At 39.4% G+C, this 23,343-nt stretch overlaps 1 protein-coding gene across 4 annotated transcripts in view; it reads right to left on the bottom strand.

Moving 5' to 3' along the window:
* ATG4C (autophagy related 4C cysteine peptidase) overlaps positions 1-22,686 on the bottom strand; it is a 103,827-nt gene extending 81,141 nt beyond the window's left edge. Inside the window, exon 1 of one of the 4 annotated variants that reach the window (XM_066376470.1) lies at positions 22,371-22,686. The gene's annotated coding sequence lies outside the window, so the exon portion shown is untranslated. Of the gene's footprint in view, positions 1-15,325; positions 15,395-22,370 lie in introns of those variants that run through there. The other 3 variants (XM_066376472.1, XM_066376469.1, XM_066376471.1) reach the window with 3 other exon arrangements.
* Between the last annotated feature and the right edge of the window lie 657 nt (positions 22,687-23,343).

Genomic DNA, 23,343 nt, shown 5'->3' with positions numbered 1-23,343 from the left:
GAAAACTACAAAATTTAATAAAATTTGGAAAAGAAGGGAAAAGGTCTTATAAAATGTGTGAATTATATATAGTTCATCCACATGAAGGGTTATATAGCCGTTAAAAATGTTTTTAAAGAGTTTGTGAAAGTGGGAAAACACTAAGCGGAGTCTAACACTTTATGTATCACATGATGCTGGTGTACAAAGAGAGACGCTAGAAAGAAGTACACCAAAATGTTGACAATAGTTTCCCTAAATGTAATATCACATGTGGTTATTTTTATATCATTACTGTCTACCTTTTCTGAGTCTTATACAAAGAACATATGTACTTTTTAGAATTTAAAAAGTTTGTTTTTTAAAAATAACCACCATGAATCTTCTAAATCTACATTTTTTAAAATAAGAGACTATACATGTATGCATTTTCCTCCTAAGTCAGAAAGAAAATGGGTCACAGGGAAAACTTTGAAACAGTTTCCAACGCCACTACCAGGAACCTCTAAACAGTCCTTAGCAAAAGCATGAGAATCAATATATATTCAAGTGAGTGGGAGGAAAAAAGAAGACAAAGTAAGAAATTTTGTATGCAAAAAGTCTGTATCTAGTTAATGACCCCTAAATTAATAAATAAGCAATGTAAGATTCTGTGATACAGAAATTAATGAGAAATATTCTTGACCATTCTATCAGAACATTTTTATTGTCATTGTTATAGAGAATGAGAACAATACAATTATTACCATAAGGTAAAACTAGTTAAGCTTTTGCTAATTTTAAAATTCAGTATAGTTACTTTTCATATAATTAAAATTGAATCCCAATTTTCTCTTTAAAAAAAAAAAAGATTTTATTTATTTATTTATTTTTTGTATTTTTTTGTATTTTTCTGAAGCTGGAAATGGGGAGGCAGTCAGACAGACTCCCGCATGCGCCTGACCGGGATCCAGCCGGCATGCCCACCAGGGGGCGATGCTCTGCCCCTCCGGGGCGTCACTCTGTCGTGACCAGAGCCATTCTAGCGCCTGGGGCAAAGGCCAAGGAGCCATCCCCAGCGCCCGGGCCATCTTTTGCTCCAATGGAGCCTCGGCTGCGGGAGGGGAAGAGAGACAGAGAGGAAGGAGAGGGGGAGGGGTGGAGAAGCAGATGGCACCTCTCCTGTGTGCCCTGGCCAGGAATCGAACCCGGGACTTCCGCACGCCAGGCCGACGCTCTACCACTGAGCCAACCGGCCAGGGCCAGATTTTATTTATTGATTTTAGAGAGAGGAGAGAGAGAGAGAGAAGTGGGGGGAGAAGCAGGAAGAATCAACTCGCATCAACTTGAAGTAGTTGCTTCTCATGTGTGCCTTGACTGGGATAGCCTGGGGTTTTTGAATCAGCGACCACAGCCGTTCCAGGTCAATGCTTTATCCATTGCACCACCACAGGTCAGGCAAATTCCAATCTTCTATATAGATAGAAACTCACTTTATTTCTACAACAAAAATTTAGGCCCTGGCCACTTGGCTTAGTGGTACAGTGTCTACCAGGTTTGTGGAAGTCCTGGGTTCAATCCACAGTCAGGGCACACAGGAGAAGCGACCATCTGCTTCTTCACCCCTCACCCCCTCTCTCTATCTCTCTTTTCCCCTCCTAAAGCCATTAGTTCAGGCAAAGTTGGCCCTGGGCACTGAAGATGTCTCCAGGGCCTCGCCTCAGGCGCTAAAATAGCTCAGTTGCTGAGCAACAAAGCAGTGTACCCAGACCGGCAGAGCATCACCCCCTAGTGGGCTTGCCAGGTGGATCCCGGTCAGGCTGCATGTGGGAGTCTGTCTCTGCCTCCCCAATTCTCAATTAAAAAAAAAATTAATGTCTATTTCTAAAAATCCTAACTTTAAAGGAGAGACGATTTTGAAAAGTGATTCCTTGAACCATGTTGTAAAGTATAATATATGGAAACACTTTAAAAAGGAATACCAAAAATTCCAAATAAGAGAATTTACCTTACTGCATATTAACATACATAAAAATTAAAGTTTAATAATACTTAAACTTATTATTTTTATTAGCAAAGATGATACTGAATAAAACATAATAGAGCCCTGGCCGGTTGGCTCAGTGGTAGAGCGTCGGCCTGGCGTGCAGGGGACCTGGGTTCGATTCCCGGCCAGGGCACACAGGAGAAGGGCCCATTTGCTTCTCCACCCCCCCTTCCTCTCTGTCTCTCTCTTCCCCTCCCGCAGCCAAGGCTCCATTGGAGCAAAGATGGCCCGGGCGCTGGGGATGGCTCCTTGGCCTCTGCCCCAGGCGCTAGAGTGGCTCTGGTCGCAAAAGAGCGACGCCCCAGAGGGGCAGAGCGTCGCCCCCTGGTGGGCGTGCTGGGTGGATCCCGGTCAGGTGCATGTGGGAGTCTGTCTGACTGTCTCTCCCCGTTTCCAGCTTCAGAAAAATACAAAAATAAAAAATAAAAAATAATAATAATTTAATAAATACTAGAATAAGCTAGCCATTTAAAAAATAAAGCTACTTCACATACTATAAATTGTAGATGAATCAAAGAGTTAATTACAAATGCAAACACGTGGTTTATGTGCATATACTACAAGAAAGTATTAATTTAAATTGTCTTAACAATCTTGTAGAAAGGGCCTTTCTCAGTGTGATAAGCAAAACTAAAAATACAAAGGAAAATGCAATTACATAAAAATGAAAATTTCTATATAGGAAGAAGAAAAAGAGCATTAACAAGGATGTGTTACAATTCACTAATAAGGAAAAAATTCAATACCCAATATATAGCAAGAAAGTGTTAATGTCCCTAATATACAAAGAACTCTCATACATCAATCAGAAAAAAAAACCCAGATGGAAAATAAAATAGGCATTCTAAAAGAAAAAGTCCAGCCTGACCAGGCAGTGGCACAGTGGATATAGCACTGGACTGGGACACAGACGACCCAAGTTCAAAACCCTGAGGCCGCCAGCTTGAGCATGGGCTTATCAGACTTGAGCACAGGCTCATCAGCTTGAACGCAGGGTCACTGTGAGCATGGGATCATAGACATGACCCCATGGTCGCTGGCTTGAGCCCAAAGGTCACTGGCTTGAAGTCCAAGTTCGCTGGCTTCAGCCCAAGGTTGCTGGCTTGACAAAGGGGTCACTTGCTCTGCTGTAGCCCCCTGGTTAAGGCACATATGAGAAAGCAATCAATGAAAAACTAAGGAGCTCAATGAAGAATTGATGCTTCTCATCTCTCTCCCTTCCTGACTGTCTGTTCCTGTCTATCCCTCTCTCTGTCTTTCTCTCTCAAAAAAATAAAATTAAATTAAAAATTTAAAAATAAAAGGCCATTGACCCGGGTGCTGAGGATGGCTCCATGGCCTCCACCTCAGGCACTAGAATGGCTCCAGCTGCAATGGAGCAATGCCCCAAATGGGCAGAGCATCGCCCCCTGGTGGGCATGCCGGGTGGATCCCAGCGAGCACATGCGAGAGTCTGTCTGACTGCCTCCCCATTTCTAACTTCGGAAAAATACAAAAAATAAAATAAAATAAAAAGTAAAAGTCCAAAAAACATAAAGATATTTGTAACCTTACTAGATCAAAATAATTCACATTAAAGGAATTTTATATTTTTTATCATCACAAGAGAGGAAATTAGTGAGCTGAGGAAGCAAGCATTTTACATAATTATTTGTCAAATTATAAACTCCTTGAGGGCGGAGAATGTGTCTTGTTTGGTACTACAGCCTCAAATCTAGCACATTGGTATGCCAATAAACACAATTACCTGCTGACAAAAAACTTATGACATATACATATTATGATAAAAATCTATATCATCATAAAAATCTATCCAGAAATCATCAAAATATGTGAGGCAAACTGATAAAACTTCAAGAAGAAATACATGAATCCACTATGACAGTTGGAAATTTTTAACACCCCTCTATTAGAAATGGACAGATCCATGCTTGACCTGTGGTAGCGCAGTGGATAAAGTATTGTGCTGGAATATTGAGGTTGCCAGTTTGAAACCCTGACCTTGCCCGGTCAAGGCACATACACATACGGGAGTTGATGCTTCCTGTTCCTCTTCTCTTTATCTCTCTCTCTCTCTCTTTCTCTCCCCCCCTCTCTCTCCCCTCTCTAAAATGAATAAAATCTTAAAAAAATAAATAAATAGACATCCAGCAGGCAGAAAATCAGTAAAGACATAATTGAACTCAAGGGCACCATCACTCAACTGGATACAAATGGCATCTAGAGACTATTTCACCCAACAACAACAGATTACACATTCTCCTTAATTTCACAGTGTTCACCAAAAGAGACAACATTCTGGGCCATAAAACACCCCTTAACAAGAGTGGAAATAATATGTCTGCTCTCACCACAATGGAATTACATTAAAATCAGTAACAAAAAGATAGCTGGAAACCCCCAAATTACTTGGAGATTAAACAACATACCTCTAAATAATACAAATCTCAGGAGAAATTTTCAAGTATTTTGAACTAAATGAAAATAAAAATATAACATCAAAATTTGTGAGGAGTAACAGGGAAATTTACAGTATTGAATGCATGTATGAGAAAAAAAGACCTAAAATCAATAAACTAAGCTTCCACTTCAGGAAACTAGAAAAAGAGAAGCAAATTAAATCTATAGTAAGCAGAAAAACAGAAATAAAAATTAGTGCAGTGCCTGACCAGGTAGTGGTACAGGGGAGAGAGCATCGGATTAGGATGTGGAGGACCCAGGTTCAAAACCCCGAGATCGCCAGCTTGAGCTCGGACTCATCTGGTTTGAGCACAGCTCACCAGCTTGAAGCCCAAGGTTGCTGGCTTGAGCAAGGGGTCACTCGCTCTGCTATAGCCCCCCGTCAAGGCACATATGAGAAATCAGTCAATGAACAACTAAGGTGCCACAATTACGAGTTGATGTTTCTCATCTCCCTCCCTTCATCAGCCTGAGCACAGGCTTGTCAGCTTGAGCATGAGGTTGCGAGCTTGAGCATGGGATCATCAACATGATCTCAAAGTGGCTGGCTTGAGCCCAAAGGTTGCTGGCTTGAAGCCCAAGGTCGCTGGCTTGAGCCCAAGGTCACTGGCTTGGCTTGAGGCCCCTGGTCAAGGCACATATGAGAAGCAATCAATAAACAACTAAAGTGATGCAACTATGAGTTGATGCTTCTCAACTCCTTTCCTTCTCTTTTCCCTCTCCCTCCCTCTCTCTCTCTCTCTGAAAATAAAATTAAAATTAGGGCAAAAAGAAAGAAATCAACAGAGAAAAATCAACAAAACCAGTATCTGGTTCTTTAAAAAACAAAGTCAGTAATGGCTAACTAAAAAAAAAGAGAATGAGAGAGAGAAAACAAATTACTATTGAATAATATCAGAAATTAAAGAGGAGATATCACTACAGATCCCATGGACACTAAAAGAACAATAGTGGAATATTATGAACAACTATATGTTCAAAATTTGATAACCTAGATGAAATGAACCAATTCCTTGAAAGACACAGTCGGCCAAAACTCACACAAAAAGAAACAGTCTGTCTGACCAGGCGGTGGCTCAGTGGATAAAGTGTTAACCTGGGATGCTGAGAACCCAGGTTCAAAACCCCAAGGTCACCAGCTTGAGCCCAGGGTCACCTGCTTGAGTGTGGGACATGACCCTATGGTCCCTGGTTTGAGCTCAAAGGTCACTGGCTTGAAGCCCAAAGTCGCTGACTTGAGTAAGGGGTCACTGACTCAGCTGGAACCCCTGGGTCAATGCACATATGAGAAAGCAATCAATGAACTACTGAAGTGCGAAAACTACTAATTGATGCTTCTCATCACTCTCCCTTTCTGTCTGTCCATCCCTGTCTGTCCCCGCCTTCGCTAAAAAAAATAAAATAGACAATCTAAATAGGACTATATCTATTAAAGATATTGAATCAGCCTGACCAGGCGGTGGCGCAGTAGATAGAGTGTCAGACTGGGATGCGGAGGACCCACGTTCAATACCCCAAGGTCACCAGCTTGAGCGCGGGCTCATCTGGTTTGGGCAAAGCTCACCAGCTTGGACCCAAGGTCACAGCTTGAGCAAGGGGTTACTCGGTCTGCTAAAGGCCCACAGTCAAGGCACATATAAGAAAGCAAACAATGAACAACTAAGGTGTCACAATAAAAACTAATGACTGATGCTTTTCATCTCTCTCCATTCCTGTCTGTCTGTCCCTATCTATCTATCCCTCTCTCTGACTCTCTCTCTGTCTCTGTAAAGAAAAAAAAAATTTGAATCAATAATAACCTTCCAAACCAGAAAGCATCAGGTCCAGAAGGCTTCACTGGTCAAGTCTACCAAATACTTTCTAACTCATTCTATGAGATCAGCATTACCCTAACATTAAAACCAGACAAAGACATTACAAGAATAGAAACTACTGACCAATATGAACACAGATGCAAAAATCCTCAATAAAATATTAGCAAGTTGAATTTCACAATGTGATAAAAAGGTGAACAACATGCTGATGCCTCTCTCTCTCTTTCTCTTCCTTGTTCTCCCTCTCTCTCTCACAAATCAACAAAAAAAAATTTTTTTAAAGAAAGAAGAGAACAAAGCAGTATCGTACACAACACTCTAATTAATGCAGTAAAACAAAAAAAGAAAAAAATGGTACATAGATTGGAAGAGACAAAACTGCCTTTCTTCATAAATGACATGATTTTCTATGGAGTAATTTTTTTAAATTAACACAGAAACTCCTGAAACTAGTAAGTGATCGCAGCAAAGTTGTAGGATACAGATTAATGTACAGAGTCATTTGCTTCTCTATACATCATCAATGAGCAAATGGTAACTGAACATAAAAACACATTACCATTCACATTAGCACCCCTACAAAATGAAACACTTAGGTAAAAATCAAACACAATATGTATAAGATCAATATTAGGAAAACTACAAAATTCTGAGAGATATCAACAAAGAACTAAAATAAAGAGATATTCCATGTTCTTGGAAAAGAAGACTCAATATTGTCAAGATGTTCTTCCCAACTTAATCTAATGATTCAATACAATCTCATATAAACCCCAGCTAGTTATTTTGTGGATATTGACAAACTGATTCTAAAGTTTATATACAGAGGAAAAAGACCCAAAATAGCCAACACAATATTGAAGAAGAGCAAAGTCAGAACAATGCCACTACTGAACCTCAAGGTTTACTGTGAAGCTGTAGTAATCACAACAATCTGGTATTAGCAAAACAATAGGCAAATTGATCAGTGAAACATATCATATCATATCATAGAAAGCACAGAAATAGGCCCGCATAAATATAGTCAACTGGTCTTTGACAAAGGAGCAAAGGCAATACAATAAAGCATAGTCTCTTCAATATATTATGTGGGAATAATAGGACATCCACAGGAAAAAAAAAAAGAATATAGACCACACACTCTTCACAAAAATTAACTCAAAATAGATTAAAGACCTAAATGTGAAACACAAAACAATAAAAGTCCTACAAGACCTAAATGACCTTGAGTATAGCAATGACTTTTTAGATAAAACACCAAAGGTACAATCCCTGAAAGAAATAACTGACAAGCTGGACTTCATTAAAATTAAAAACTGCTGAGAAAGACAATGTCAAGAAAATGAAGACAGGCCAAAGACTGAAAATCTTTGCAAAAGACACATTTTATAAAGGACTGTTAGCCAAAATATACAAAGAACTTTTAAAACTCAAAAATAGGGGCCTGACCTGTGGTGGCGCAGTGGATAAAACGTCAACCTGGAAATGCTGAGGTCGCCGGTTCGAAACCCTGGGCTTGCCTGGTCAAGGCACATATGGGAGTGGATGCTTCCAGCTCCTCCCCGTCTCTCTCTCCTCTCTCTCTGTCTCTCTCTCTCTCTCCCCCCCCCTCTCTCCTCTCTAAAATGAATAAATAAAATAAAAAATAAAAAAAGAATATAATATCTCAAAAAAAACCCTCAAAAATAGGGAAACAATCCAATTTAAAAATGAGCCAGCCTGACCAGTGGTAACACAGTGGATAGAGTGTTGACCTGGGAAGAGGAGGACCCAGGTTCAAAACCCCGAGGTTGCTGGCTTGAGTGCAGGCTCACCAGCTTGAGCACAGAATTGCTGGCTTGAGCATGGGATCAACACAATGCTGAGATTAATGGCTTGAGCCCAAAGGTTGCTGGCTTGAAGCCCAAGGTCACTGGCTTGATGAAGGAGTCACTGGCTCAGCTGGAGTCCCCAGGTCAAGGCATGTATAAGAAGCAATTATGAACAACTAAAGTGACACAACTCTGAGTTGATGCTTCTCATCCCTTTTCCTCCTTACCCCCAGCAAGAAAAAAAAATGAACCAAAGACCTCCACAAAGATATACAGATGGCAAGGAAAGTGTATGAATACGTGTTCCACATCATGTTATCAGGGAAATTAAATGAAACAATGAGATACCACTACTGTTAGAAAGGCCAAAGTCTAAAACACTGACAACACCAAATGCTGACAAGCTTGTGGAGCAATATGATACTCTCTTTCTTCGCTGGTAGCAACTATTTGGAATTTTGGGTACAGATATTTTGGAAGACAGTTTCATAGTTTGTTACAAAACGAAACATACTCTTACATGAAACATAGTCTTATAAGAGATGCAATCGCACTCTTAGTATTTACCTAAATGAAATGAAAACGAATATCTACACAAAAACCTACATATAGATGTTTATGGAAGTTTTATTGATAACTGTCAAAACCTGGAAACAAGCAGATGTCTGTCAGTAGGTAAATGGATAAATTGTAGTATATCCAGATAACAGAATATTATTCAGCACTAAAAAGAAATGTTATCAAGCCATGAAAAGATATCAAGAAAACCAAATGCATATTTCTAAGTAAAAGAAGCCAATTTTAAGAAGCTACATACTATATGATTCCGACTGAATGACAATCTGGAAAAGGCAAATTATGGAAACAAAATGCTCACTGGGTGCCAGGGTTTGAAGGACTGTGGAAAGAGGATAACAAGTGGGCAGAACACAGAGGATTTTGAGAACAGAGAAACTGTATATGATACTATAATTGTGGATATATATTATTGTACATTTAAACAAACTCATAAGATGTACAGCATCAAAAGTGAACCCTAATGTAAACTGTGAACTTTGGACGATAATAATATGTCAATATAGATTCACTGATTATAGATTATTTGGAAAAAAACAAATAATTTGTTGACAGTGATGTAGATAGTGGGGGAAGTTGTGTGTGTTGGAAGGCAAGAGGTACATGGAAATTCTGAATTCTGTATATTTTCAATTTTGCTGTGAACCTAAAATTGCTCTAAAAAATAAATTTTATTAATTACTCTTAAAAAGAGGTGTCCAGGGCATAGAGAAAAAAGAACAGAGTGAATACAATGTATGGGTCTGTATGCATATGTACTTTGATTGTATACACATAGATCCACACATACATACACATGCATAAAACAATGTCTAGATAGAATCTCTAAGAGATGAAATATTATTTTTACTTTTTTTAATTATTGATTTTTTGAGAAAATGGGAGGGAGAGTGACAGCGACAGAGATAGAAAAACATTGACTTACTATTCCATTCATTCATGCCATCATTGATTGGTTTTTCTATGTGCCCTGACCAGGGATCGAACCTAAAACCTTGGCATGTCCAAATGACAACTAATCTACCCGGCCAGGGCCTGCTCTCTTTTTTATTCTCTTTATTATTTAAATTGTTTACATTGAGCCTTTAACCAACTAATCTACCCGGTCAGGGCCTACTTTCTTTTTTATTCTGTCTTTATTATTTAAATTGTTTACACATTGAGCCTCTTCTAAAATAACAAAATTACTCAAAAATAAATTAATCAAATGAATAATTTTAATACACAAAATTACATGTGTCCAGGTTATTATTGAATTCTAATAAAATGACAAACTGCTTGACTAAGAAATCTGCAGGGAAGACCTGCCATCACAAAAGTCCTGAACAGCCTATAAGAAAGATAAAAAATGATGAGACAAAGTGTTTTTTCCTTTTTAAGACAAACAGCTTTATTCTTGTGGTTCTTGGATTCAGCTATTTAGGCATGTAAAAAACTTGGAACATCCTGATGTATTCCCCAGGGCAGCTTTGTCTAAATAAAATGACTTGGAAGATATCCCTTAATTCATACTTTTGTTTTTCCTTAAAATAACTGTGGTGAGATCTGGGAACAGGAAAAAGAATAAATTAATATTGAGTCCATTCAGTCCATTAAACTATTTTATTTATACTATTTGTGTGAGATAAGCCAAGGAAAGGCAAGACAAACAGTACTTTTAGTTTAACTACTAGTGAGCAAAAAACACAAATGAAGAAACCGTAATGCACAGTAAGGCCTGGCCAGGTAGCTCAGTTGGTTAGAGCACCATCCTGATACACCAAGGTTGCAGGTTTGATCCCCAGTGAGGGCACATATAGGAATCAACCAATGGAAAAAAAAAAACCAGTGGGACAACAAATAGAAGTCTTTCTCTCTCAACCTCTCTCTCTCCTTTCCTCCCTCCCTAAAATCAATGAATTTAAAAAACAGTAGTAGTCTCATTGCAAAATTCTAAGCTATCCTCACCCACAATTTCCTTTTCCAAAAGATTTCATAATTTTTAAAAATAATAAAAAACAAATTAAAATTCATTGTATATTAGGTATAAAGTGAAGTGATAATTTACTCGGTATCTAGTATACTTCAATCACCTATAGTACCTAAAATACCTGCTTTTATTGACCCAGTGATCAAACTCACATGCCAAAATTCTTATTTGTTTTATGTAGTACATACTGTCAGAGCCTGAATCTGGAAAGTCAACAAAATAACATTCTTCACAATTTCCAAACACTTTTAGAATGAGTTTATGGTTTATTTCTTAATACTTTAAGGAAATTAATAACTTTTTTCAAATAAGCTTTCTTTACTAATAAATCAAACTACAACAAATCTTTTCAACCACCATTCAAATATTTCTGTTCACTGTTTACATTGTGACAAATCCATTTTTAATTAAAAGATAGCATTAAGTGCACTCTCTGAGCACACCCACGCCCCCACTTCCCTCAGGCGTGTAGTTTGCTTCTTCTATCCTAAGTTCTAAGAGTCCCAAGGAGACTAGCACCCAGGGGAGCAATGGGCAGTGGCAGCTAGTGCTGGGCTTAACCCCTTGTCTTGTCTCCAGGGGCCCTTCCTAAACCTCACTGTTCTAGACTCTAATAAACTTAGTTTCATTTTCACCTGAAAGAAAGAAGAGACAACAGCATTAAAAAGAAGAAAAGTCAGCCCTGGCCAGGTGGCTCAGTGGAGAAAGCATGCACCCAACTTGACAGAGGTCGCGAGTTCAACCCCACGGTCAAGAGGCAAACAATGAATATATAACTAAATGGAACTAAGTGAAACAACAAGTTGATGCTTCTCTCTCTGTCTCTCTCTCTTTCCCTTCCCTTCTCTGTCTCAAATCAAGATAAAAACAATAAAAATAAAAAGGAGAAAACTTTTTTAAAGCTCAGTAAACATAAAGCAATCAGATGAGGTTTATTACTAAACCTACTGTTAATAATGTGAAAAGCAGAGTGAAAACTAAGCAGAGTCCTCTTGGAAGAGAGCTACAACATTTGATATGAAAATCATCTCTTAAGACCTGGATGTTGCCTGACCAGGCGGTGGCGCAGTGGATACAGCGTCTGACTGGGATGCGGAGGACTCAGGTTCAAGACCCCGAGGTTACCTGCTTAAGTGCAGGCCCATCTGGTTTGGGTAAAGCTCACCAGCTTGGACCCAAGGTCGCTGGTTCAAGCAAGGGGTTACTCAGTCTGCTGTAGCCCCACAGTCAAGGCACATTGTAAAGCCAGCAGCCGGGGTCAGGGCCACTATCACAGCAGCCTCCTGGCCCATTGTAAAGCCAGCAGGCAGGGCCGGGGCCACTATCACAGCAGCCTTCTGGCCCATGCAGGTTCGCATTGGATTCGGACAGTCGGTAAAGAAACAGCGGAGCCAAAAACTGATGGGCCATAGCCTTTAATCCTACCTTGCACCCGGCGGGCAAGTAAAAATACACACTGGGCTCCAAAACCCAGTCACACTCAGTGCTCACAAAGCCACTGACTTATCCGAGTTTCCTAGAATCAAAGGTTTCTAGCTCACCAGCCTTATTCTCCTCAGTTCCCCATCTGCATCCTTATCCCAGATACAAACTCTACACAAACTGGCATCTCACTCAGCACTCCGCCATCTTGGCTGCTTCTCCTGGCCTCCTCCACGTGGCCTCCTTTAGCTGCTGGCTCTACTCTCTCCGCTCTCTCATGCTAACCTCAGGAACCAACAGCCAAGTCCCGTTTTGCCCCCATTTTATAGTGTAGCTTCACAACCTTTAATCCAATATACAAAGTAGGGAAGTCTCCAACCCAAAGTCACCTTCTGAGGCATGATTGGATTGCACCACCCCACATCAAAAAGGGTAGGAAAGGCTTAATCCCAAAACCAAGCCCCAGGCTACAAGGATTCCGCCTGCCTTTAGCCCACCCCAACACACATTAATATCACCTGGGCGACGGCTTCCTCGTGTTATCTTTAACAAAGTGAGCATAATACATTTTATCTGCCCAACACCCATGCAGGTTCGCACTGGATTCGGACAGTCGGTAAAGAAACAACGGAGCCAAAAACTGATAGGCCATTTTCTTTAATTCTAGCTTGCACCCAGCGGGCAAGTAAAAACACACACTGGGCTCCAAAACCCACTCACATTCAGTGCTCACAAAGCCACTGACTTATCCGAGTTTCCTAGAATCAAAGGTTTCTAGTTCACCAGCCTTATTCTCCTCAGTTCCCCATCTTCTTCCTTCTCTCTACACAAACTGGCATCTCACTCAGCACTCCGCCATCTTGGCTGCTTCTCCTGGCCACATGGCCTCTTTCTGCTCTCTGCTCTGCTCCCTCTGCTCTCTCATGCTAATCATCCCAGGAACCAAGAGCGCAAGCTCCCGCTCCCTCCCCCTTTTATAGTGTAGCTTCACAACCTTTAATCCAATATACAAAATAGGGAAGTCTCTAATACAAAGTCACTTCTGAGTCATGATGGGATTGTACCACCCCACATCAAAAAGGGTGGGAAAGGCTTAATCCCAAAACCAAGCCCCAGGCTACAAAGATACATTAATTTCACCTGGGCAACGCCATCTTTAACAAAGTGAGCATAATATATTTTATCTGCCCAACACACATATGAGAAAGCAGTCAATGAACAACTAAGGTGTCGTAACGAAAAACTGATGATTGATGCTTCTCATCTCTCTCCGTTCCTGTCTGTCCCTATCTATCCCTCTCTCTGACTCTCTCTCTGTCTCTGAAAAAAAATAAAGAAGACCCGGATGTCATTTTAGAGTCACTTTTCTCACCATAACCATGGAGTGATAAATTATAAACTGGTAAATGTAAACAACGGATACTTGAATTAACGTCCTTGAAGGGCAGATGAAGGTTATCAGTCTCCTATATGACAATAGATAGATTATCTTATCAACTGAGGATTTAAAGCCAAGTAAAAGCTGATTCTATAGTCTCTGCTCTTATTTCTTCTCCCCAACTCAGTTGTTTATGGAAACATCAATTATTGTATCAATTTCTATTCCCTCTCTTTATCTATACTTGCTAATCATCTATCTTCATGCATTGAACTTTATGTTCAGTTTATAAATCTAACATACTTATTTTTTTAAGTGGCAAATATGAAGAAAAGGAGAACACAGTAAAGTTAATTTGGGTTGTCCCCTTTCATAGCTAATGATTAGGCAAAGTAGATGACAGTAAGTTATAAAGACAAAAAGACTGAGAAAAGGAACAGCAACGTAAGGGCAGGACACACACGTTCAGAAACTTGTGAAAGAAGAACAAAGAGCTGATAGCAAAGAGACTAATAAGGTAGTTTTGCCTCAAGCATATACTTTATAAACATTGTCAGGATTCCTCAGGATCACATCCTTCAGTTTACACTCAATGCACAGCTACTTTATAATGCTGCAGCAAATAAAATGTACTATTTGTATGTTCTCTTCTTAAATTAAGAAAGTAAAAACATCTATGGAAGAAACTAAGTACTGAGCAGACATTCATTGACCCTCACACATGATTTGGATCAAGTTTCAACACACAAAACTATGCACTTGTACAACACAGCATTATATCTTCATGGAATGTAAAGTCATCGTCATAACCAAACTAAACGGGATATAAAGAGTTTAAATGACTTCAACCATTTACTTGAAGACAACAGCAAGAATTTTTAATGATACTGAGGCTGTCTTAATCATTTCTTGTCTTAAGCATTACTTCTAAGAAGAACATAGTATTTACTATAGTTTGATAAACAAATTTTAATTATGTCAGGACCTTAGTAACCTCTGATGAGTCCAAGGTAACTATGAAGGTTTGCAGACTGCATATTTTAAAATGCAGCTGAAAACTATTAAGTATGACATCTACATATAAGAAGTAAAATACTGAGTCAAATAATCACTTAACAAAAAAAACTTAATCTCTACTAGAACTGAAGGATATCAGAATCTAAGAATTGAAAGGGAATTTACAAAATATCTAGTAACCTGTAGTAATAGTTTTTGACACACACCGATCTATCAGTAATCACTCCGACCTACAGTGTTTGGGGTGGCTGAGGAGCAGTGAAAAAAAAAAGTGTAAATTTGAAAGACTGATAAAAAGTACCACTCTCATCCCCAGGAATCTGATCTGCCTTCTGGTTCAGACACACTAAACACTAGTTATATAGTAGTAAGATTTCCTTCAACATCCTTGTGTATTCACTCAGCCTAGGCATGAACATTTCTAGAACAGACAGCTCTGTAATGAGCTTTATAATTAGCTGAAAATACAGCTATAGGTTTAACAGCCTGATAATGTTTTAAACTATTTTTTCTCTGCAAACGTAACTTTTCTAGAGTATCCATATATCTACATGATACTGGTTAATTTTAAATGACCGTACTTGCTTGAAAGACATATGGAACCAAAAATCTGTGTCCTTTAATTTCCATTAACTGGTTCTGGTTGTGTCCTCTGAAACTAATCCCTACTCTACTTGATAGTCTCATCAGATATTTAAAGACATACCTTCTACTCCTCCCTACCTTCACTGTCTCCTTTCTACATTAAATATTGGCAATTCCTTCACTTAAAAGACTGTTAATGTGAGTGAATGAGGGCCTCAATCAGGGTATTTTAACCAACAAGCTGAAAGGGTAGAATTAGCAACATGATACAAATATATGAGTGCTGACATGCCCACATTCAGAGGTTTCAGGTCTGATGTCTAGGATAATGATGCCATTAACAGAAACAGGGAACCCAAAAGGAGAAGATTAAGGAGAAGATGGGGAATTCATTTGAGACAAAGGGATTTTGAGATTCGTAACAATACGGGTAAGTTCATTTCCAAGTCTCATTCCATTAAATATGATAAGCTCTTTTCAAAGTCCCATTCCACTCATTACTTTTGCCAAGAAAAAGGTAAGTTCATATTACTGAGACTAGTAATTACATGTCCTTTAAATATAAATAGCACATTTATTGACTCATCAGTGGTTACCTCTATAAGATACTATGAGCTACAGAAAACCATAAAACCCAGTTCCTGTCCTCATTAACCTTACATTCTAATAAGTAAGATGTTTAAAAGTAAGCAGAACTCATGACTATATATGGTTGATAGATAAAATGGCTACTCAGCTGCCATCCCAAGAACAATGCAGGCTCAAAACAGAACATTCTCATCCCTAAGGTTAACTACAAGTAATGTTGTAGTTAATTTGCTTGCTAGTCTCTCTCTTCATGGCTTCCTGGCCTTTGAAATGTAGCAAAAAGTTTACCTTTGCAGGAATGTCAGGAAAAGTTTACATTGGGGAGAGACCTGACCATTAGGGGAGTTTAAATCACAATAGTTGTTTGTGAAAGCCTAGACACAGCACCTACTGCAGAAAGTTAAAGCCTGTAAATTAATTAGAAACTTAGATCACAAATGCTAAATCTTTACTTTGTAGCCCAGGGTAGTCAACTTTTTTATACCTACGACCCACTTTTGTATCTCTGTTAGTAGTAAAATTTTCTAACCTCCCACTGCGTCCACAGTAATGGTGATTTATAAAGTAGGGAAGTAACTTTACTTTATAAAATTTATAAAGCAGGGTTACAGCAAGTTAAAGCATATAATAATAATTACTTACCAAGTACTTTATGTCGGATTTTCGCTAAGTTTGGCAGAATAAATCTTTATAAAACAACTTACTATATAGTTAAATCTTTTTATTTATACTTTGGTTGCTCCACTACCACCCACCATGAAAGCTGGAACACCCACTAGTGGGGGACCAGGTTGACTACCACTGTTGTAGCCTAAAGAAAACAGAGTCCCTGTGAAAAAAATTCACCAGTAATTCCCAGGGTCACCAGGACCCAGCTGTTCTTGGGAGATACCTTATGCTGGATCTCTTGAAGATTTACCAAGGACACCAGACAGGTCCAAGCTGATAAAGCCTGTGCTACGTCAGAAAAAAACTTGCAGAGAAGGTGTCTCTGCCGCTGAATCTCCCTTTTCCTGCTCATCATAAAGTCAGTGACCAAGGCCACAAACCAGGATATGCTAGTCCACCCCTATCCCCTATATCTACCGCTCCTCTGCAGCTCGGGGCTGACACCCTTTGTGGTCTCAGCCCACCTGCACACAGGAATTTTTTAAATAAATTTTCCTTTTGGAGCACATTAGCCTCGTGTTTTCAGTTCAGCCCAAGGTTTCGGCCTTTCAATGGTTATGTCTTACAATAGAAATAGTGTTATAATTTGTAAGAGAAATATCTTCCCCTTTCCAATGAAAATATTTACACATGAAAAATGTGTAAATATACGTTACAGGGTAACACACGGTCACAACTGGCATTCTTCAAAGACAAAGAACAAGGACTTACAAATAACATAAATCTTTTATTCTGGGTGTAAATACAGAAAAACACTAACCATATTTCTTAGGAATGAGTTTAAAGTACTGTAAACAATTGTCTACTGTTGAAGATTAATGCTTGAATTGTATCATCAGTCAAAAGAAGAACATTGTTTAAAATGTTCGCAAATACAATTGTTTTGGCGTTCATATGGCATTGTTTGATGTCATTTTTAAAATCATTTCTAATTTTAAGTCATATTCTAGCAATTTGAAAATAGAGCTACAAATTTAAAGTTTTACAGAGATAAAACCTGCATCTGATATAACTGTTCTGGAGATCCCTATAACTATACAGTATGATGACGTTTTAAAATATTATGTCTACTTTAGAATTTTACAAATAAATTATTTTTTAAAAAGCAGTTTAGTTGGAATTTTATTTTTTTTACTGAGTTAATTGGGGTGACATTGGTTCATAGGCTCATATAGTTTCAAGTGTACAATTCTATACGATACATGATCTGTATAATGCATTGTGTGCCCACCACCCAGTCAAATCATCTTCTGTCACCATATATGTGGCCCCTTTACCCTGTCCTACCTCGCCACCCTCTTCCCTCTGGTAACCACCATACTGCTGTCTGTGTCTATGAGTTTCAGTTTTATATCCCCCCAAAAAGTGAAATAATATAGTTCTTAGCTTTTTCTGATTTATTTTGCTTAGCATAATATTCTAAAAGAATATTTAAATTGGTAACAATCACACAGAAAAAAATAATTCAAATAACTTTGACTATACATGTTTAGTGAGATATATTCTAAAGGATATAAAATGGCAAAGAAATCTTTACTTGGCAAATCTGTTATTGGAGGGAGTTTCAACATAGTAATTCAATAACTATCTTTAGTGTTGAAGGACAGATCAGATGAATAAATATAATGGTGCAGTTGAAAACCAAAATTCTCCCTGTATGAAAAGGAGATACAATATAAACTAAGAGAAGGTGAAGATGAAGTCTGTGGTTTTGAATTTGAATTGAAGGTTTCCTAATACTCATCTTTCTTCAAAAAACAGTGGAGCTTGGGGGGGATGCATGTGTGTGTCCCCATTTAGAGGGCCTAAAAACAATGATGTCCCAGTAGCCACAAGAACATCTGGCCCTTAACACTGGTTTGAACTGCATGGGTAAACTTATATGTGAATCTTTTTCAATAAATGCTATAAATATACTTTCTCGTTGTTATAATTTTCTTAATAACATTTTTTCTCTAGCTTACTTTATTGTAAAAACATGGTATATATACATATAACATACAAAATATTTGTTAGATGACTGTTGATGTTTTCAGTAAGGTGTCCAGTCAATAGTAAGCTATAAATGGCTCAGTTTTGGGGATGTTAAAAATTATATGTGCATTTTCAACTGCACAAGGGTTATCACCCCTAAACCCTACATTGTTCAAGGGTTAACTGTATAGTCAGTGCCCAAATTTTGGTTTCTAACTACCATTTCCCACTAAAATGAACCAGGGTCCACGGTAAAATGCCTTATTCCAGGTCTCAAACAGGTAATATACAAAGTGAGCCTGGAATATCTTACTGTACAAAAAGTAAGAATGTGCCCCAATACTAATGTGGACCTGTACAAAAGCCATAGGAACCAGCTTCCAGGGACTAAAGAATTTTGGGATAATTTAATCATCAATAAGAATAATAGTTATAACACACTGGATAATTTTTTTTGAAGAATCCTTTGGTACATAGTGATACTAAAAAAAAAGAGGAAAAAAAGCTCTTCTTTAGAGAAGATAATCAGCAAACATAAGAGGATTAAGAGAATTAGAAAACCATGCCTAGCATGTGGTGGTGCAGTGGGCAGAACACCAACCTAGGACACTGAGATGGCTGGTTCAAAACCCTATACTTACAAACCTGGGCTTATAATTACTTCTTCACCCTATCCATAAGAGCGAAAAGCAAGTACAAAGTTCAGCAAGACTGGTTAAAAATAAAAATACCCTGGCCAGTTAGCTCAGCGGTAGAGCGTTGGCCCAGTGTGTGGAAGTCCACGGTTCAATTCCTGGTCAGGGCACACAAGAGAAGCGCCCATCTGCTTCTCCACCTTTCTCCCTCTCCTTTCTCTCTATCTCTCTCTTCCCCTCCCGCAGCTAAGGCTCCAATGGAGCAAAGTTGGCCTCAGGCACTGAGGATGCCTCCATGGCCTCTGCCTCAGGTGCTAGAATGGCTCCAGTGGCTGCAGAGCAACAACCCAGATGGGCCAAGCATCGCCCCCTGGTGGGCATGCCGGGTGGATCCTGGTCAGGTGCCTGCAGGAGTCTGTCAGCCTCCCACCCCACCCCCACTTCTCACTTTGGAAAAATACAATAAATAAATAAATAAATATAACAAAAATAATAATCTCAATTAATAAGTAATTACAAACCAATCTAACATTAATTTGCTATTATAGCAGTAGACTAAACATAACTTCCTCTCATAAGAATCTGTGAAAGATGACATGTGATGACTCATCTAGTATGATTGTGAATAAGCAAAGAACCTTATATAATATATTCTCCAAGTACAGTTTTTGAGATCTACTGTATTAGATATAAGGAACTGTATAATTAAAATGTTGTCACAGCCTGACCAGGCAGTGGCACAGTGGATAGAGCATCAGACTGGGATGCAGAGGACTCAGGTTTGAAACCCCGAGGTCACCAGCTTGAGTGCAGGGGTCACTAGCTTAAGCGTGGGATCATAGACATGACCCAGGGTCACTGGCTTGAGCCCAAGGTCACTGGCTAGAGCAAGGGGTCACTTGCTCTGCTGTAGGATCCCCCCACTCCGGTCAAGGCACATATGAGAAAGCAGTCAATGAACAACTAGGGTGCCACAACAAAGAATTGATGCTTCTCATCTCTCTCCTTTCCTGTCTGTCTGTCCCTATCTGTCCCTCTTTCTGTTTCTGTAACAACAACAACAACAAAAATGTGTCACAGAAGTCCAGATGATCTCAGACCCCATATTACTATAATAAGTACAAACTCTGTACCAGACGTTTTGTTACCTTATGCATATATGTATATATATAAAATCTCATTTAATCCTCACAACAGCTCTACAAGGCATGTATTATTATTATCTTCATTTTATAGATTAAAAAAACAACAGGCCGTGGCCGGTTCGCTCAGTGGTAGAGCGTCGGCCTGGCATGCGGGAGTCCCAGGTTCGATTCCCAGCCAGGGCACACAGGAGAAGCGCCCATCTGCTTCTCCACCCCTCCCCCTCTCCTTCCTCTCTGTCTCTCTCTTCCCCTCCCACAGCAAGGCTCCATTGGAGCAAAGTCTGCCCGGGAGCTGAGGATGGTTCTGTGGCCTCTGCCTCAGGCGCTATAATGGCTCTGATTGCAACAGAGCAATGCCCCAGATGGGCAAAGCATCGCCCCCTGGTGGGTGTGCCGGGTGGATCCAGGGCAGGCACATGCGTGAGTCTGTCTGCCTGCCTCCCCGTTTCCAACTTCAGAAAAATACAAAAAAAAAACAAACAAAAAAAATACAAAAAAAACCACCAGACTTAAAAATAATGAGATAACTTATGTAAGGTCACACTGGTAGTAAATAGCAAAACACACCTTCAATCTAGGCAGTCTGACTCCAAAGCCTCTATGCTCTATACACTCTACAGTCTACTGCTATACTATGAAATGTACAATTTAAATAAACTCATTATATTCAATGAATGCCTACTAAATGAATAAAATCTCGGGAAAATATTTTAAAAGTCTGTGTAACATTGAGCCTCTTATTATTCAATAAAGAATTTCCTGAGTAAAATTAATTGTGAAATATTTCCTTTAGCCCCAAAATATTAAGCATGGCTGAAACCATTTCTGATTAATTAGAAATAATCCAAATTTGACAGGGTACAAATATTAGAATTTATATTTTATTGACACATTAGATTATATTTGCTTAGAGAAAACCGATAACTGTATTAAAATTTCTACAGCACAATAATCAGAATAGAAAAGCTGCAGGCTTGTTTGGGGTTACATGGTCCCCCAAAAGCCAGGAACTACAATAATTTCTGTCTCTGAGACATAAATGAATAGCATTTATGGGCGTGCCGGGTGGATCCAGATCTGTCCAAATATACAGAAATACCTCAATAACAACTAAAACAAATAAATTTTTCTATATATTTGCATTTATTTTATTGAATGGAACATGTGTTAAGTGGGTTTTATTTTTAAGTTTTTACTAAACTATACAATTCTCTATATTGTCTACTTTTTACCTTTAAACTGTTTCCAAAATTTTACCATGAGTGAACTGACAATTCAACATAGCATCATATTATTGGACTAATTACAAGCTCTTCGTTTTTCCCGGAAGAAGCCTTATTAATGTGTAAACTAGACCATACACAGACTTTACCTTTCAAAGCCTTTCTAATCCCGCTGGGTACTTTCAATGACATAATCTAATTACAAGTCACAAGCAACCTAGGAGGAAAGAGTATTCCCTCGAGTCTATTATTATTAATTGACATACAATCATTGCAAAAATTCTACAGGGGACATATGTTCCCAGTAGGCAAAGAAAAAAAATTCCATCTATAATTCAGATACCAAGAGATGTACGGCCACGTATTCTCCTCAAACTTATAGGCAGTAGCGAACTTCTTGTGGGAAACTAATCAATACAAAACGAAAATGTAAGCCAAAGAAACCTTTAGATAAACTAAGTACGCAGAGACATGCTGAGTAGACCACTGACGTCTCTGGTCTTCACCAGTCATCTCACGCATATATTCGAGTTTCCATCCTAAAAGCCCTTACATGTGGATGGAAGTGGAAGAATTGAGGGTGAAGCGAGAACCAAATAAAAGTGATTGCAAGTTAGTCTGTATGGGAAAGCATGAAGATATTCATACGAGTGTGTTAAGGTCTGAAGCAGTAACAAAGGCCAAATAGGGGGAAAATAGGAATGAGAAAATTACGACCTCAGGAATCCGATTTGGGGGGTGAGGGTTCCCTTTTCTTTTATTTTCTTAAATGGGGAGAAATAGGAAAGGAGTTAAACGGATGCGATAGTGCAGGGGACAAGTGGTGGTGCCTGGACACCTAAGAAAAGCCACCAGAAAAGGGGGAACAGCTTCCCCAGCTGCCCACAGGGAAGGCTTACGGTGTGTTACCTCTGGAGCCCAGAAAGGCGACAAATGAGAAGGCAAATGACACTAGAAAGGAGGGAGGAACCAAAACCTTCAGAGACCACACTGTGGGCCACAAGATCCCCACTAAGGGTAGGGCCGCCCAAGAAATCTGGTCATTCGAGGATCAAGACACTAATCCCCCACCTCTTCCTGCCTCCCCTGGCCCCCTCACCGAAACAGAATGGGAGACATGTAAGAAGTGTGCAGGAGCCACCAACCCGGGAGAAGGTCCAGCTCCCGCGCAAACCGCCACCAACACAGCCCGCACTCTCTGAGGCTCCGACCACAGCGCGGCCGCCACAGGCACTTCCAGTTCCCGGGCCACCGTAGTCAGAGGACCGGCCTCCCTGCAGACCTAATAGATGAGCCACTTCCGGGCACTAACTTCCTTTGATTGGCGGCAGCAATAACAGCAGCCTACGAATTCCTGGTCCGCTGACTTCATCCATCCCTTTTTCGCCCCATGTCCGCCACCTAGCCACTGAAGTCACCAATCCGGCCAGCGGCGAACCGAGAGAAAGTAGCCATCTGTCACATTCTGCCTGCAAGGAGTTCTTGTTGAACAATTGGACTTCAAGCAACGCCACGCCCACTTTCTCGCAAGGAACTTCAAGATCCAGGATGCACTGCGTCCCTCAGTCTTCACTCTCTCCCCAACACCATCAGACCGCAAATGCGTTTTTAGAGAAGTCATTAAATCTCTCTAGCTAATGTTGACCTTTCTAACAAGCACAGCTTTGGTAAAAAATGAAATAATAATAATAGTCATAGAGTAATATTCTTTCCTTCACGTATTGTGAAGTACTCTATAGTTGGAACTATAGGTAAATTTTTTAAAAAGTCAAGGAATGTGTGTACTCATTTTCCACATTTAGGTTATTTTCAAGGATTGAAACACATGACAATCTGCAAAGGCTTATAAAATGAGAATTTTTTATCCTCACTGATAAGTGTGTTGGGAGATGCTATTTATTGCAAAGTGTAATCCCATGTTATTTTGTAGTACTGCAAAATTGTGCTGGTGCACAGACTACCAGATGTATGCTCCTGAATTGCGTGGAAAACTGTAATAATGAAACCGGAAAATATATCGGAGTTCTGCCTGACCTGTGGTGGCACAGTGGATAAAGTGTCAACCTGAAACA

The sequence above is a fragment of the Saccopteryx leptura genome, chromosome 3 (genome assembly GCF_036850995.1).
Source record: "Saccopteryx leptura isolate mSacLep1 chromosome 3, mSacLep1_pri_phased_curated, whole genome shotgun sequence".
NCBI lineage: Eukaryota > Metazoa > Chordata > Mammalia > Chiroptera > Emballonuridae > Saccopteryx > Saccopteryx leptura.
This window is presented reverse-complemented; position numbering and strand designations above follow the sequence as displayed.